At 39.7% G+C, this 18,467-nt stretch overlaps 1 pseudogene; it reads right to left on the reverse strand.

The window, feature by feature from the left end:
- Positions 1-3,777: 3,777 nt before the first annotated feature.
- LOC113884398 lies at positions 3,778-18,448 on the reverse strand (annotated as a pseudogene).
- Positions 18,449-18,467: the final 19 nt, after the last annotated feature.

Below are 18,467 nucleotides of genomic sequence, written 5' to 3' on the forward strand. Positions count from 1 at the left end.
CTCCTCTGTTCAGGGACTTCTCCAGGAAAGAATACTGGAGTGGGTTGCCAGGCCCTCCTCCAGGGGATCTTCCTAACCCAGGGATCAAATCCATGTCTCTTATGTCTCCTGCATGGGCAGAACAGTTCTTTACCACTAGCACCACTTGGGATGCCCTGGGATTGGGTCCAGGTGTGGCTAATTAAAAAAAAAAAAGGCTCCTGCCAGGGTCTAGCCCCAGCAGGATCCAGGGGTACCCTCAGGATGACAGCCTAGGCAAAAGGATAGTAAAGCAAAGAGCAGAGCTTGATCTTCCTTGATTAACACAGAAAGCCAATAAAGCTCCTGTGTTCCAAGGAGTCATCCTGAAAGAAGAACAGAGAGAGAAAAGGAGGGAAAAGGAAAAAAAGAACGACACGGGGAGATCAAGCTTCGGTGAGCGAGGCCCATAACTTTATTTTCAAAAGGAACTTTTATACCTTAACTTGTACATAGAGGGAAATGAAAGATGCAAAGTCATACAGAGTCAGCCCAAACATTACATCTGTTTTGTCTTTATCAAAACCAGGATTTTTTCTGCATACCTTTCCCATAAACAATGTTGTGTACATTATCTTCTGGCCTTGGAGGCCTGTGGACATTTTATGACCCTTTTTTGATAAAGGCTGCTCAACCAGAAAACTTATTTTCCCTTGAAGTGTTTTTTCTTTGTATTTCTAATCTATGTCAGCCTCAGAAAGTGCTAAACAGAGTTACATTCTCACGGAGCAAAGGTGCAGTGGGTCACAACAAAGAAAGAACCAATTAGCTCTCAGGTCTGATGTGGTTAATTCCAAGGCTGCTACTTGTTCTTCTTACATTCCAACTATGTTAACCAATGCAATCCCAAGTGCACAACGGATAAGGGATATGGGAACTTGGCAGCAAGCATTGGCCCAATAATGAAGCCCTTTACCAGTACTATCTATTCTAATGATTTTTAATCCCTTAAAGGACTCTATGCTCATTAGGACTTTTAGAATGTTTTGGCTTCCCATGCCTTTCAAGGTTGGAGAGTTGTGAACAATCATGTGTGTTAATTAAAAGAGAATGGATAAACCTGTCAGGCAAGCTAGAATGCCAGCAGAGGGATTAAAATAGAAATATTCCTTTCATGCCCAGGAGACTTATTAACTAAAGCCCTAAGTTGACTTTTTCCAGAGAAAGGTGGTCGGGGATAGTCCCCTGTTAATGTCAGAAGAGTTGGTGAAAGGCACAAAATAGTAAGACAGACAGATTCTGGTTTTGGGGTAGATGCTCGAGCAGATTCAGGGGATCCCTCAAGCAATGATCCTCCTTGCTTGTCATGGCTCTTCCACATGACCTTGTCATGGGTGGGATCTCCCATGGTGGTTCCTGGCAGGCTCCTAACTGTGGATTCAAATCAATGACCAGTTGGAGATATCTCACACTGAGGACAATCAGTTTATCTTCAGTTCAGTTCATTCAGTTGCTCAGTCGTGTCTGACTCTGCGACCCCATGGACTGCAGCACTCCAGGCTTCCCTGTCCATCCAGCTCCTGGACCTTGCTCACACTCAAGTCCATAAAGTCAGTGATGCCACCCAACCATCTCATCATCTATCCTCCCCTTCTCCTCTTGCCTTCAGTCTTTCCCAGCATCAGGGTCTTTTCCAATGAGTCAGTTCTTCACTTGACTCCATCAAGTGGCCAAAGTACTGGAGTTTCAGCTTCAGCATCAGTCCTGCCAATGAATATTCAGGACTGATTTCCTTTAGGATTGACTGGGTTGATCTCCTTGTAGTCCACGGAACTCTCAAGAGTCTTCTCCAGTACCACAGTTCAAAAGCATCAATTCTTTGGCACTCAGCTTTCTTTATAGTCTAACTCTCACATCCATACATGACTACTGGAAAAACCATAGCTTTGACTAGATGGACCTTTGTTGGCAAAGTAATGTCTCTTCTTATGCCTTTTTAATTTTATTTTTTAATGTTTATCTTGTAATACTATATCCAACACCGAAATACTCTATCCTTGAATTTGAAAGATTTTTAAATATTTTAATGTACTTACTGATATTACATTTGCCTATGGAGAAGGTAGTGGCACCCCACTCCAGTACTCTTGCCTGGAAAATCCCATGGACGGAGGAGCCTGGTGGGCTGCAGTCCATGGGGTCGCTAAGAGTCGGACACGACTGAGCAGCTTCACTTTCACTTTTTGCTTTCATGCATTGGAGGAGGAAATGGCAACCCACTCCAGTGTTCTTGCCTGGAGAATCCCAGGGACAGGGGAGCCTGATGGGCTGCCGTCTATGGGGCTGCACAGAGTCGGACACGACTAAAGTGACTTAGCAGCATACATAAAATAGATAATGACACCATATTTAAGATCATTTAAAATCAAAATGCAGTAACTGTGGTTCAGGCATTAGGGGTGTGTTTAGATAAGTTCCTGCATTACTGAGAACTTGAACTGCCAACTGTGTCAAACTCAAGGACTCCACCAACCATTTCAAAACAGCATCTGCTACCAGGTGCTTGCTACAATTTTGTATTTTCATAGTTCCCCACCCCCTTCACAACAATGCAACCATTTTGAACCCCCCCCCCAAAAAAAAATTCTTGCTGACAAGTATCTTTACATCTTGTCATCTACAATTCTAATTCTTTTTAAAATTTATTCTTAATTGAAAGATAACTGCTTTTCAATATTGTGTTGGTTACTGCCATACATCAACATGCATCAGCCATAAGTATACAAACAATTCTAATTCTTCACAAGAAATTTATGTACCTTTGCAGTTGTTTTGCATTTATAAATTTCCCCGTGTTGTAGTCGGGTAGAACACAATCTAAATGCTTCTTGGATCTGTGTCTCCTGAGCTGCAGTCATAACAAACCCCAAACAAATACCTCTTGGATTTCAACCAGATCGCCATTCTTGGAATTTGTCATTAATACTAATATAATTCAAACATCTCAAAAGACCAAAGATACATCAACTAATTATATAAATAAAAGTACATGACTTTCACCTTGAAATCTCAAGTCTACTCCACCAAAAGTTAAACATTGGAAGGTAGAGATGATAATTTTATAATTTTCAGTGTGGGAAAGGAAGATTCTGGGTGATTAGAAACAGCCAGTGTCATAAAGGTCATATTCAGTTCAGTTCAGTTCAGTTCAGTTGCTCAGTCATGTCTGACTCTTTATGAACCCATGAATCACAGCACGCCAGGCCTCTCTGTCCATCACCAACTCCCAGACTTCACCCAAACCCACATCCATCAAGTCAGTGATGCCATCCAGCCATCTTATCCTCTGTTGTCCCCTTCTCCTCCTGCCCCCAATCCCTCCCAGGATCAGAGTCTTTTCCAATGAGTCAACTCTTCGCATGAGGTGGCCAAAGTACTGGAGTTTCAGCTTTAGCAGCATTCCTTCCAAAGAAATCCCAGGGCTGATCTCCTTCAGAATGGACTGGTTGGATCTCCTTGCAGTCCAAGGGACTCTCAAGAGTCTTCTCCATCACCACAGTTCCAAAGCATCAATTCTTTCGCGCTCAGCTTTCTTCACAGTCCAACTCTCACATCCATACATGACTACTGGAAAAAGTATAGCCTTGACTAGATGGACCTTTGTTGGCAAAGTAACATCTCTGCTTTTGAATATGCTATCTAGGTTGGTCATAACTTTCCTTCCAAGGAGTTGGTGCAAACATAATTGTGGTTTTGGACCATGAATTTTAAATCCTTATAACTAACCTCAAACACATCTTTATTTAGAAAACATTATGATCAACATATTTTTTGCCAATGAGAAATAAGTTTGTTTATTCCTGTAGCATAAAAATCCATGCTTTGAGGTTCATCGAACTCTTGGAAAGCATTTTCTGCATCCTGCTGTCTATGGAAGCGTTTTCCTTGAAAAAAGCTGTCCAGACATTTGAAGAAGCAATAGTCAGTTGGCAACAGGTCAGGTGAACATGGAGGATGAGGTAAAACTTCACAGCCCAATTTGTTTAACTTTTGAAGTGTTCATTGTGCAACATGTGGTCAGGCATTGTCATTGAGAACTGGGCCCTTTCTGTCGACCAGTGCTGGCCGAGGGAGTTGCAGTTTTGAGTGCATTGCATTGATTTGCTTAGCATACTTCTCAGATGTAACGGTTTTGCTGGGATTCAGAAAGCTGTAGTGCATCAGCAGTGACCATGACCTTTTTTTGTTGTAAGTTTGGCTTTAGGAAGTGTTTTGGAGCTTCTACATGGTCCAGCTACTGAGCTGGTCATTGCCAATTCCCATATAAAATCCACTTCTCATTGCATGTCACAATCTGATCAAGGAATGTTTCACTGCTGTTGTGTAGTTCTGATGGCTAAAATGGTAAATAATTCACCCGCAGTGCAGGAGAGCCAGGTTCGATCCCTGGGTCAGGAAGAACCCCTAGAAAAGGAAATGGCAACCCACTCCAGTATTCTTGCCTAGAGAATTCCATGGACATGTGAGTCTGGTGGGATACATACAGTCCATGGGGTTGCAAAGAGTTGGTCATGACTGAGTGAATACAAATAGAATGGAACAGAACAGAATAAGAGAAGATGACACTTCAAAACAACATTTTTTTTTTTCCGGTTAGCTCATGAGGCACCCAATTATAGAGCTTTTTCACCTTTCCAATTTGCTTCAAATGCCAAATGACCGTAGTATGGTCAATGTTGGGTTCTTCAGCAACCTCTCGTGTAGTTTTAGGAGGATCAGCTTTGATCATCCTCTCAGTTGGTCATTGTCAACTTCTGATGGCTGGCCACTGTGCTCTTCATCTTTAAGGCTCTTGTCTCCTTTGCAAAACTTCTCAAACCACGACTGCATTCTATGTTCATTCGCAGTTCCTAGGCCAAATGCGTTGTTGATGTTACGAGTCATCTCTGCTGCTTTGCCACCTATTTTGAACTCAAATGAGAAAATCATTTGAATTCGCTTTTTCTCTAACATCATTTCCCTAGTCTAAAATAAAAATAAAATAAACACAAGTGATGAGTCATTGGCAAAAAACACAAAGCAAGAAATGTGCATTAAAATGATGTATAACATAACAGGGGCTTCCCTGGTGGCTCAGATGTAAAGAATCTGCCTGCAATGCAGGAGACCCAGGTTTGATTCCCCACATTTAAGAATTTATTCCAGTATCAGATGACAAAGTTACTTTTGCACCAACCTAATAATTAATAAGACTAGGATTTAAACTGAGATCTTCTGATGCCCACTGTGATGCTCTCTCATATATACCACAGCTGCCTCAAGAATAATTTCAGAAAAACAAAATCAAACCTCCCAAATGTTACGCTGAATATACACCTGATTTTTCACAAAATAACAGGCTTCACAATAAACAGATGTCCCTGAACTCCAAGGGCAAAGAGTCACAAATTCTCAAGAGAATAAATCAAAAATAGGGATTCTCCCCTGTCCCTCACCAAAGAGGTAAAACTTACTCAGGCAACTGAGGGAAGAACCAATCTCTAAGAATTTAGTGGGGAAGGCTTGAGAAATTATGGCTCAAGCCTCCCAGTTGCCTCGAGATACAACTGCTTCTGTTGCCTTATGAAGTCTGTTTTTATCAGAATAAGAAAAAAAATAAAATGGAGTATGCACAGTGTTAACCAAAATTTTAGAAAAGACCTGAGTGAAATAAAATGATGTTTATTGGGGGTTTGGTAAGACTGTGGCATGAGACAGACTCAAGAAGCAGTTGAATGGTGCCCCACTGAACTACAAAATGGGTGAGGCTTATAAGGGCAAAACCTTCAAAATTACATGAAGTGAAGTGAAGTGAAGTCGATTAGTCGTGTCTGACTCTTGGAGACCCCATGGACTGTAGCCTACCAGGCTCCTCTGTCCATGGGATTTTCCAGGCAATAGTACTGGAGTGGATTGCCATTTTCTTCTCCAGGGGATCTTCCCGACCCAGGGATCGAACCTGGGTCTCCCGCATTGTAAGCAGACGCTTTACCATCTGAGCCACCAGGGAAGTCAAAATTATGTAAGTGTTTTTAAAAGTATAATTGGATCTGGCAAGTAAGGGTTCCAATTAAGTATGGATAAACTGGGCTCCAAAATGGCTGCACAGTTGAAAGGGGAGACCTTGAGACTACAAGAGTGCAGCTGCCAAGTGTTGCTCTGAATAGGGCTAGACCTGTCCTTGGATCTAGGACAGGTCAAAGAAATGTCAGGTTCTCAGTGGTGTAAAGACACGTCCGAGAGCAGATTCTCAATGGCTGCCTGACTCCATTTTTATATATCTGAACTCTGATTACTCCATTATAATTTCAATCTGTCATCAAGAGCAGGGAAGGGAGATGGTACACAGAACAACAGGTATGGATTTGGTGGGGAATGGGAGGCAGAGACTTCATTAAACAGACCCACAGTACCAGTACCTGTAGACCCGAACAGGAGATGACAGTTAGTGGTCATGAAGATCTAAATATCACTGGAAAGGTTAACTAGAACCAGAACACTAATGACTGCTGCTGCTGCTGCTAAGTCGCTTCAGTCGCGTCCAACTCTGCCCGACCCCATAGACGGCAGCCCACCAGGCTCCCCCGTCCCTGGGATTCTCCAGGCAAGAACACTGGAGGGGGTTGCCATTTCCTTGTCCAGTGCATGAAAGTGAAAAGTGAAAGTGAAGTCATTCAGTCGTGTCCGACTCAGCGACCCCATGGACTGCAGCCCACCAGGCTCCTCTGTCCATGGGATTTTCCGGGCAAGAGTACTGGAGTGGGTCACCATTGCCTTCTCCAGAACACTAATGACAACACTTCACAAATAGGAGTTCTACAACATATGATATTTGTTGAAAACTGATTAGTGAAGTTATTCCTAAACTCTTTTAGTAAGAAAAAAAATGTTTGTCAAGACCTGATTACAAAATACTTTATTCCTCAGGTTTACATGAGTTCATGTAACAGAGAATTTAACACCATTTTATCTCATGATTCTCTCAATTACCTTTTCCAAAGATAAAACAGCACCTGCAGGTTGTAGAGATAAGCCTGGAATTCACATCTCCTGAGTCAGGCATGCCTCCTTGTAAGCAAACACTCAGTTCACCAGGGTCACCACACTTACTGCATATGTACCATGATTCAGTATTCTGTGACACATCCTAGTCAATGACTTTCCAGATATATCAAGTGAGTTAATGATTACTGCACCAGTTCATTAAAGTCAGGGTCATACAAGTTTAATTTTGTAACCTTCATACTCGAGCAAGTCATTGGATGATTGGATGGCATCACTGACTCAATGCACCTAAGTTTGAGCAAACTCCTGGAGATGGAGGACAGGAAAGCCTGGCATGCTGCAGTCCATGGCATCAGAAAGAGTCAGACACAACTTAGCAACTGTACAACAAGACTCAATGTAACCTTTATTTCCTACAAAAAGAACCAGTAATTTGTTACCTACCTCACACAGCCCTATGCTCTAAAAGACAAGCCAGCTTATATCGGATGAAATAAGTTCAATCACTTGTTTTAGAGCAGCTGTGTTTATTTTTTGAGAAATGAGTGTGTGACTGAAGTTCACAGAGTCACAGAGTGAGACACAACTTAGCAACTGAACAACAAAGTGCCTGCTCTGCTCCACTTGCCTTCTGATGAAGCTCATTGCTTTTCATAGAATGAAAGAGTCAACTATAATTTAAATACTGAAGGGATTTCTGAGATCAGTTAGTCTAATTTACTTTTCTGATGAGCAATTGATTACAGTGAGACAAAGTGTCCTCGTTGCATCAGTACAAGGCCTTGCATTAGAATCCCATTCTTGCAGCTCCCCATTGAGTGACATCTCACATTAAGCAACATTCCTGCTGCTGTCCAAATGATTAGCATTAAGATCTTCATTGTCATACAGCAATACAAACCTGATTTCAGCTATAATTGTGGATGCACATCTTTCTTTTTAATTAATAGAATTTATATTATGGTAATTATAAATAAAATTATAAATAAAACAATTATTCATGAATTCAAAGAGACAAGTGTACCCCAGTGTTCATCGCAGCACTGTTTATAATAGCCAGGACATGGAAGCAACCTAGATGTCCATCAGCAGATGAATGGATAAGAAAGCTGTGGTACATATACACAATGGAGTATTACTCAGCCATTAAAAAGAGTACATTTGAATCAGTTCTAATGAGGTGGATGAAACTGGAGCCTATTATACAGAGTGAGGTAAACCAGAAAGAAAAACACCAATACAGTATACTAATGCATATATATGGAATTTAGAAAGATGGTAACAATAACCCTGTATACAGGACAGCAAAAGAAACACTGATGTATAGAACAGTCTTTTGGACTCTGTGGGAGAGGGAGAGGGAGAGGGTGGGATGATTTGGGAGAATGGCATTGAAACATGTACAATACCATATATGAAATGAGTCGCCAGTCCAGGTTTGATGCACGATACTGGATGCTTGGGGCTGGTGCACTGGGATGACCCAGAGGGATGGTATGGGGAGGGAGGAGGGAGGAGGGTTCAGGATGGGGAACACGTGTATACCTGTGGCAGATTCGTTGATATATGGCAAAACCAATACAATATTGTAAAGTAAAAATATAAAATAATAAAAAAAAATTCATGTGCAGGTTTTTATGTGAACATAAGTTTTCAACTCATTGGTATACCAAGGAATGTGATTGCTGAATCATATGGTAAACATGTTTAGTTTTCTAAGAAATCTGTCAACTGTCTTCCAAGTGGCTGTACCATTTTGCATTCCCACCAACAATGACTGAGAGTCCCTGTTGTTCCACATCCTTGCCAATATTTGGTTTTGTCAATGGTCTGGACTTTGGCCATTCTGTAGTGGTATCTAATTGCTGTTTTCCTCTACAAGTATCTAATGATATATGATGTTGAGCATTTTTCACATGCTTATTTGCCATGTCTATATATTCTTGCCATTTTTAGGGTGGTCCTATTATTTTTATTTTGTTGAATTATAGTTGATAAACAATGTTGTGTTAGTTTCTGATGTACAACAAAATGATTCAGAGAGAGACATATATCTTTTTCATACACTTTTCCATTATGGTTATAGGGTATTGAAAATAATTCCCTGTGCTATACAGTAGGACCTTGTTATTTATCTGTTTTATATAGATATATTAGTTTGGAGCTGCTAATCTCAAACTACTGATTTATCCCTCCACCACACCCTTTCCCATTTGGTTTGTTTTCTATGAGTCTGTTTCTGATTTGCCGATTTTAAAATCAGGTTTTTATATTTCTGATTGTTGAGTTTTAAGAGTTCTTTGTGCATTTTGGATTATGATCCTTCATCAGATACATCTTTTGAAAATAATTTTCCCACTCAATGGTTTCTATTGATGGAACATTCAGTAGAGCAGAAGTGGCTAATTTTAATGCAATTCAAATTATTCTTTTCTTTCCATGGATTCTACCTGTAGTGATACACATAAAAATCATTGTCAAAATCAAGAACATCTAGTATTTTTTCTTATATTATCTTCTGTAAGTTTTATAGTTTTGCATTTTACACATAGGTCTACGATTCATTTGAATTAACATTTGTGAAGGTTATAAGATAACTTGTGTGTGTGCACATGTGTGAGTGAAAGAGAGATTAGTAATTGCAGAAGCATTTGTTGAAAAGACTAGGCTTCTCCATTGAATTGCTTTGCTCCTTTGTCAACGATCAATTGACTATATCTGTCTACCTATTAATATTCCTGGACTCTTTTTTCCATTAAATCATTTGTCTCTGTTTTCATCAATACCACTCTGTCTTGATCATGGTAGCTTTGCAATGAGTCTTGAAATCAGAGAGAGTCAGTGCTCTGATTTGTTCTCCTATTTCAATATCATGTTGACTATTCTGGGTTTTTAACCTCTTCATATACACTTAAGAATCTTACTGTCAATATCTAAAAAAAATCATGCTGAGATTTTGATTGGGATTACATTGAATCTATAGACTAAACTGGGGAGAACTGAAATCTAAACACTATTGAAACTTCCTGTTGATAGATGTGGAATGTATTTCCATTAAAAAAAATCTTTTTAGTTTTTTTCATCAGAGTTTTAGAGTTTTCCTCAAATAGAACTTATGCAAATTTTGTCAGATTTCTAAGTACGTAAGTTTTGTTTTAATGTAGATAATATTGAGTTTTTAATATCAAATTCCAATTGTTCATCGCTAATATTGTTGTTGTTCAGTCACTAAGTCATGTCTGACTCCGCAACCCGATGAACTGCCACATGCCAGGCCTCCATGTCCCTCACTATGTCCCAGAGTTTGCCCAACTTCATGTCCATTGCTAGTATATAGGAAAGCAACTGACTATTGCTTGTTCCCTGTCGTACATGCTGCTGCTGCTAAGTCACTTCAGTCGTGTCCGACTCTGTGTGACCCCATAGACTGCAGCCCACCAGGCTCCCCCGTCCCTAGGATTCTCCAGGCAGGAACACTGGAGTGGGTTGCCATTTCCTTCTCCAATGCATGAAAGTGAAAACTGAAAGTGAAGTCGCTCAGTCATGCCCGACTCTTAGCGACCCCATGGACTTCAGCCTACCAGGCTCCTCTGTCCATGGGATTTTCCAGGCAAGAGTACTGGAGTGGGGTGCCACATGGGAACATGCTAAAATTGCTTCTTAGTTGTTTTTTCATTCTTTGGGATTTTCTACATAGATAACCACCCTATTGTCAAACAAAGATAGTTTCATTTCTTCCTTCCCAATCTGTGTAACTGTTATTTCTTCTTTCTTTTCTTATTGCATTTAGCTAGGTCTTCCAGTTCAATACTAAATGGGAATAATTAGAGGGGTCATCATGCCTCATACCTATCTTAGCAGGAAAGCTTCCAGTCTCTGACCATTAACAATGATGTTAGTTGTGAATTTCTGTAAATTTTCTTTATCAAGTTGAGGAAACTGCTCCTCCATTCTTGGTCTGCTTAGAGTTTTAAATCACAAGTGGGTTTTAGATGTTCTCAGATGATTTTTATACATCTATCAATATAGAATCATTGGACTTCTCTTTAAACTGTTGATGTGATGGGGTATATTGATTTTCATATCAGTTCAGTTCAGTCGCTCAGTCGTGTCTGACTCTTTGCGACCCCATGAATTGCAGCATGCCAGGCCTTCCTGTCCATCACCAACTCCCGGAGTTCACTCAGACTCATATCCATCGAGTCAGTGATGCTATCCAGCCATCTCATCCTTTGTCGTTCCCTTCTCCTCCTGCTCCCAATCCCTCCCAGCATCAGAGTCTTTTCCAATGAGCCAACTCTTCGCATGAGGTGGCCAAAGTACTGGAGTTTCAGCTTTAGCAGCATTCCTTCCAAAGAAATCCCAGGGCTGATCTCCTTCAGAATGGACTGGTTGGATCCCCTTGCAACCCAAGGAACTCTCAAGAGTCTTCTCCAACACCACAGTTCAAAAGCATCAATTCTTTGGCTCTCAGCTTTCTTCACAGTCCAACTCTCACATCCAAACATGACCACTGGAAAAACCATAGCTTTGACTAGACGGACCTTTGTTGGCAAAGTAACATCTCTGCTTTTCAATATGCTATCTAGGTTGGTCATAACTTTCCTTCCAAGGAGTAAGCATCTTTTAATTTCATGGCTGCAGTCACCATCTGCAGTGATTTTGGAGCCCCAAAAAATAAAGTCTGACACTGTTTCCACTGTTTCCCCATCTATTTCCCATGAAGTGATGGAACCGGATGCCATGATCTTCATTTTCTGAATGTTGAGTTTTAAGCCAACTTTTTCACTCTCCTCTTTCACCTTCATCAAGAGGCTTTTGAGTTCCTCTTCACTTTCTGCCATAAGGGTGGTGTCATCTGCATATCTGAGGTTATTGATATTTCTCCCGGCAATCTTGATTCCAGCTTGTGCTTCTTCCAGTCCAGCGTTTCTCATGATGTGCTCTGCATAGAAGTTAAATAAGCAGGGTGACAATATACAGCCTTGACGTACTCCTTTTCCTATTTGGAACCAGTCTGTTGTTCTATGTCCAGTTCTAATTGTTGCTTCCTGACGTGTATACAAATTTCTCAAGAGGTAGGTCAGGTGGTCTGGTATTTCCATCTCTTGAAGAATTTCCCACAGTTTCTTGTGATCCACACAGTCAAAGGCTTTGGCATAGTCAATAAAGCAGAAGTAGATGTTTTTCTCGAACTCTCTTGCTTTTTCAATGATCCAGCGGATGTTGGCAATTTGATCTCTGGTTCCTCTGCCTTTTCTAAAACCAGCTTGAACATCTGGAAGTTCACGGTTCACATATTGCTGAAGCCTGGCTTGGAGAATTTTGAGCAGTACTTTACTAGCGTGTGAGATGAGTGCAATTGTGCAGTAGTTTGAGCATTCTTTAGCATTGCCTTTCTTTGGGATTGGAATGAAAACTGACCTTTTCCAGTCCTGTGGCCACTGCTGAGTTTTCCAAATTTGCTGGCATATTGAGTGCAGCACTTTCACAGCATCATCTTTCAGGATTCTTTCAGGATTTGAAATAGCTCAACTGGAATTCCATCACCTCCACTAGCTTTGTTCGTAGTGATGCTTTCTAAGGCCCACTTGACTTCACATTCCAGGATGTCTGGCTCTAGGTCAGTGATCACACCGTCATGATTATCTTGTCCTGAAGATCTTTTTTGTACAGTTCTTCTGTGTATTCTTGCCACCTCGTCTTAATATCTTCTGCTTCTGTTAGGTCCATACCATTTCTGTCCTTTATCGAGCCCATCTTTGCATGAAATGTTCCCTTGGTATCTCTAAAATTCTTGAAGAGATCTCTAGTCTTTCCCATTCTGTTGTTTTCCTCTATTTCTTTACATTGATTGCTGAGGAAGGCTTTCTTATCTCTTCTTGCTATTCTTTGGAACTCTGCATTCAGATGTTTATATCTTTCCTTTTCTCCTTTGCTTTTGGCTTCTCTTCTTTTCACAGCTATTTGTAAGGCCTCCCCAGACAGCCATTTTGCTTTTTTTTGCATTTCTTTTCCGTGGGGATGGTCTTGATCCCTGTCTCCTGTACATTAATTGATTTCATATCTTCCATACCTTGAATATATCTTACTTGGACCCAGAATACAATTCCTTTTCTACACTGTTGGATTTGATTTGCTAATATTATGCTGAGACTTCTTACATCTAAGTTTATGAGGAATATTGGTCTGTACTTTTCCTCTTCTGTAATGTCTTTGTCTGATTTTGGAATTAGAGTAATGCTAACCTCATAAAATGATTTAGTAAGAATTTCCTTTACTACTATATTCTGGAAGATATTATAGACAATTGGCATAAAATCTTCCTTGAATATTTCAGAGAATTCACCTGTAAACCAAAGTCTTGGATTTTCTCATCTGAAATATAATAATTATTGATTCCATTCATTTAATAGATAAATACCTATTTGGACTACATTTCTTCTTGCGTGCACTTTTTAAATTGTTTTATTGCGGTAAGAACACTTAACATGAGATATAACCTTATAGCTCATTTTTAAAGGTACAGTGCAGTACTGGTAACTAGAGACACACTTCTGTTCAGTAGATATCTAAAACATACTCATCCTGCATTGTGTGCATGCGTGCTCAGTCACGTCCAACTCTTTGAGACTCCATGGACTATAGCCTGCCAGCCTTCTCTGTCCATAGAATTTTCCAGGCAAGGGTACTGGAGAAGGTTACCATTTCCTTCTCCAGGGGATCTTCCCAACCCAGGATCAAACCCATCTCTTGCATTGACGGGCAATTCTTTACCAGCTCAGCCAGCAAGGAAGCCCTTACCTTGTGTTACTGAAATCTTATATCTGTTGACTAACAACTGCCCCTTTGACTTGCTCTCTAGGATTTAGCAAACATCATTCAGTTCTTTGACTCTACGACTTTCATTATTTTAGATACTTCATATAAGTGGAATCATGCAGTGATTGTACTCCAAACTTGTCTAAGTTCATTCAGCCTAATTGATCAAAGTTCATTCAAGTTATCAAGTACTGCAGCATATTCTATTTCTTAAGGTTGAATAATATTCCATTGTATGTATATTCCATTGTTTCCATTCATCCATTGATTGACATTTAGGATTCTTCATATATTGACTGCTATGAATAATGCCAAAACTAACATAGAAATGTAGTGTGTCTTCAATATCCTAATTTCAATTCTTTAGGTAAATAGCAATGTCAGAAGTGACATTGCTGGTTATACGGTAATTCTATTTTTAATTTCTGGTCAACCGCTATTCCATTTTCCATAGAAGCTGCATCATTTTGCATTTCTAGTACACAAGGGTTTCAATTTCTTCACACTCCTGCCAACACCCCCTTTCTTTATTTTTTATAATATCCAGCCCAACATGTGTAAGGATATATCTCACTGTGGTTTTGACTTACCTTGCCCTGATGTGTAGTGATGTTGAGCACCTTTTTATATACTTGTTGGCCAATGTTATGTTTATTTAAGAGAGATGGATCTTCTAGCTCTTTGCCCATTTTGAAATTGGGTTCTTGGATTTTTACTATTGAGTTGTAAGAGTTCCTACATGTTTTGGATATTAACCTCTCATCAGATATGACTTACAGATATTTTCTCCATTCTATATATTGCCTTTTCACCTTATTGATTATTCCCTTTGATTTGTAGCTTTTCATTTTTATATAGTTCCACTAGTCTAATTTTTCTTTTTCTGCCTGTGTTTTTAGTGCCTTATCCATGAAATTGTTGCCAAAACCCAGATCATGAAGCTTACACCCTATGTTTTTTTCTGAAAGTTTTATAGGTTCAGGTCTTACATTTAATCTTTAACCCATTCTTAGTTGATTTTTATATCTAGTGTAACATAAGGGTCCAATTTCATTCTTTTCAACAGACATATCTATTTCCCCAGCATTATTTGTAGAAAAGACTGCTCTTTTGTGTAGTCTTGGCATACTAATTAAGCTTCAAGTGACTCTATTAGCTCAGATTTATTTCTGGACTTTATACAGTGTCATTGCACTGTTTATGTCTATCTTTACATCAGTGCAATACTGATTAATTGCTATAGCTCCATAATATAATATATTAGTATTTTGAAATTAAGAAGTGTGATGCTTCCAGCTCTGTTTTTTTTTAATAAATTTATTGCATTATAGTTGATTTATACTGTTGTGTTTAATTTTTGCTGCAACAGCAAAGTGACTCAGTTATATATATACATATATTAATACATATTCTTTTCTATTATGGTTTATTACAGGATATTGAATATAGTCCCCTGTGCTATACAGTAGGAACCTACTGTTTATCCATCCTAAATATAATAGTTTGCACCTGCTAATCCCAAACTCCCAATCCTTCCCTCCCCTACCCACCCTCTCCCTTGCCAACCTTAAGTCTGTTCTCTGTATCTGTGGGTTTATTTCATAGATATCTTCATTTGTGTTTTATTTTAGATTCCACAGGTAAGTGACATTGTATGGTATTTGTCTTTCTCTTTCTGACTTCACTTAGTATGATAATCTCTAGTTGCAATCCATATTGCTGGAAATTGCATTTCATTTGGTTCCTTTTTATGGATGAGCAGTATTCCATTGCATATATGTACCTCATCTTCTTGATCCATTCCTCTGTTGATGGACATTTTTGTTGTTTCCATGTCTTAGCTATTGTGACTAGTGCTGCTATGAACATAGGGGTGCATGTTTCTTTTTAGATTAGAGCTTTGTCTGGATATATGTCCATAAGTGGAATTGCTGGATCACATGGTTATTCTATTTTTAGTTTTTTGAGAAACTTTCATACTATTCTCCATAGTGACTGCACCAATTTACATTTTCATCACCAGTGTAAGATGGTTTCCTTTTCTCTGCAACCCTCTCCAGCATTTATTATTTGTAGACTTCCTAATGCTAGCTATTCTGACCTGTGTGAGATGCTACCTATTCAATTTGCATTACTAAAATAATTAGCAACATGGAACACGTTTCATTTGTCTAGAAGACATTTGTATGTCTTCTTTGGAAAAATGTCTATTTAGGTCATTAGATCATTTGTCCATTTTTCAATTGGGTCATTTGTTTTTTATTGCTGAGTTGTATGAGCTTGTATATTTTCAAAAGTAAGCTCTTGTCAGTCGCATTGTTTGCAAATATTTTCTCCCAATCTATAGTCTGCCTCTCTGCTGTGTTTATGATTTTCTTTGCTGTGCATTAGCTTGTAAGTTTGATTAGGTCCCATTGTTGTTCTTTTTCAAGACTGCATTGCTACTTGAAGTGCTGTGGTTTCATATGAATCTTAGGATTATTTCTGTTTCTATAAAAATTATTGTTAGGGTTTTGATAGATACTGAATTAAAAACATAGTTGGCTTTGGTACTATGGACATTTTAACAACATTAATTCTTCCAATCTATGAACACAGATGTACTTTCATTTGCTCATCTTTTTAAATTTCTTTCAGCAATTTTTATATTTTTAGTGTATAAGTTTTCATTTCCTTAGTTGAGTTATTCATAAAGATTTTTTTATGCTGCTATAAATGATACTACTTTTTAATTTACAGTTTGTTATTAATGGGTAGAAATGGAAATGATTTCTGCATTGAAATTGAATTCATTTATTAGATCTAACAGGGCTTTTTGTATGAAATCTTTATGATTTTTTCATATAGTATCATGTGATCTTGAATAAATATCATTTTATTTCTTCCATCTGATGTGAATGACTTTTATTTTTTCTTGCCTAATTTCTCTGCTGCTGCCGTTGCTGCTACTAAGTTGCTTCAGTCAGGTCCAACTCTGTGTGACCCCATAGACGGCAGCCCACCAGGCTCCCCCGTCCCTGGGATTCTCCAGGCAAGAACACTGGAGTGGCCTGCCACTTCCTTCTCCAATGCATGAAAGTGAAAAGTGAAAGTGAAGTTGCTCAGTCATGTCTGACTCTTCACAACCCCATGGACTGTAGCCTACCAGGCTCCTCTGTCCATGGGATTTTCCAGGCAAGAGTACTGGAGTGGGATGCCATCGCCTTCTCCGGCCTAATTTCTCTCAGTTCAGTCACTCAGTCGTGTCCGACTCTTTGCGACCCCATGAATCGCAGCACGCCAGGCCTCCCTGTCCATCACCAACTCCCGGAGTTCACCCAAACCCATCGAGTCAGTGATGCCATCCAGCCATCTCATCCTCTGTCGTCCCCTTCTCCTCCTGCCCCCAATCCCTCCCAGCATCAGAGTCTTTTCCAATGAGTCAACTCTTCGCATGAGGTGGCCAGAGTACTGGAGTTTCAGCTTTAGCATCATTCCTTCCAAAGAAATCCCAGGGCTGATCTCCTTCAGAATGGACTGGTTGGATCTCCTTGCAGTCCAAGGGACTCTCAAGAGTCTTCTCCAACACCACAGATCAAAAGCATCAATTCTTTGGTGCTCAGCCTTCTTCACAGTCCAACTCTCACATCCATACATGACTACTGGAAAAACCATAGCCTTGACTAGATAGATCTTTGTTGGCAAAGTAATGTCTCTGCTTGTTAATATGCTATCTAGGTTGGTCTTAACTTTCCTTCCAAGGAGTAAGCGTCTTTTAATTTCATGGCTGCAATCACCATCTGCAGTGATTTTGGAGCCCCCAAAAATAAAAGTCTGACACTGTTTCTCCATCTATTTCCCATGAAGTGATGGGACCAGATGCCATGATTTTAGTTTTCTGAGTGTTAAGCTTTAAGCCAACTTTTTCACTCTCCTCTTTCACTTTCATCAAGAGGCTTTTTAGTTCCTCTTCACTTTCTGCCATAGGAGTGGTGTCATCTGCATATCTGAGGTTATTGATATTTCTCTCGGCAATCTTGATTCCAGCTTGTGCTTCTTCCAGTCCAGCGTTTCTCATGATGTACTCTGCATATGAGTTAAATAAGCAGGGTGACAATATACAGCCTTGACGTACTCCTTTCCCTATTTGGAACCAGTCTGTTGTTCCATGTTCAGTTCTAACTGTTGCTTCCTGACCTGCATATAGGTTTCTCAAGGGGCAGATAAGGTGGTCTGGTGTTCCCATCTCTTGAAGAATTTTCCACAGTTTCTTGTGATCCACACAGTCAAAGGCTTTGGCATAGTCAATAAAGCAGAAATAGATGTTTTTCTGGAACTCTCTTGCTTTTTCGATGATCCAGTGGATTCGGCAATTTGATCTCTGGTTCCTCTGTCTTTGCTAAAACCAGCTTGAACATCTGGAAATTCACAGTTCACGTATTGCTGAAGCCTGGCTTGGAGAATTTTGAGCATTAGTTTATTAGCATGTGAGATGTGTGCAACTGTGTGGTAGTTTGAGTATTCTTTGGCATTGCCTTTCTTTGGGATTGGAATGAAAACTGACCTTTTCCAGTCCTGTGGAAGCCAGATGTAAAGGCTTATAATTAGGAGAGACATCATGAGCTTTTCGCACCTTTTCTTCCATTTCGTACATGCACTAGCAC

The sequence above is a fragment of the Bos indicus x Bos taurus genome, chromosome 26 (assembly GCF_003369695.1).
Source record: "Bos indicus x Bos taurus breed Angus x Brahman F1 hybrid chromosome 26, Bos_hybrid_MaternalHap_v2.0, whole genome shotgun sequence".
NCBI lineage: Eukaryota > Metazoa > Chordata > Mammalia > Artiodactyla > Bovidae > Bos > Bos indicus x Bos taurus.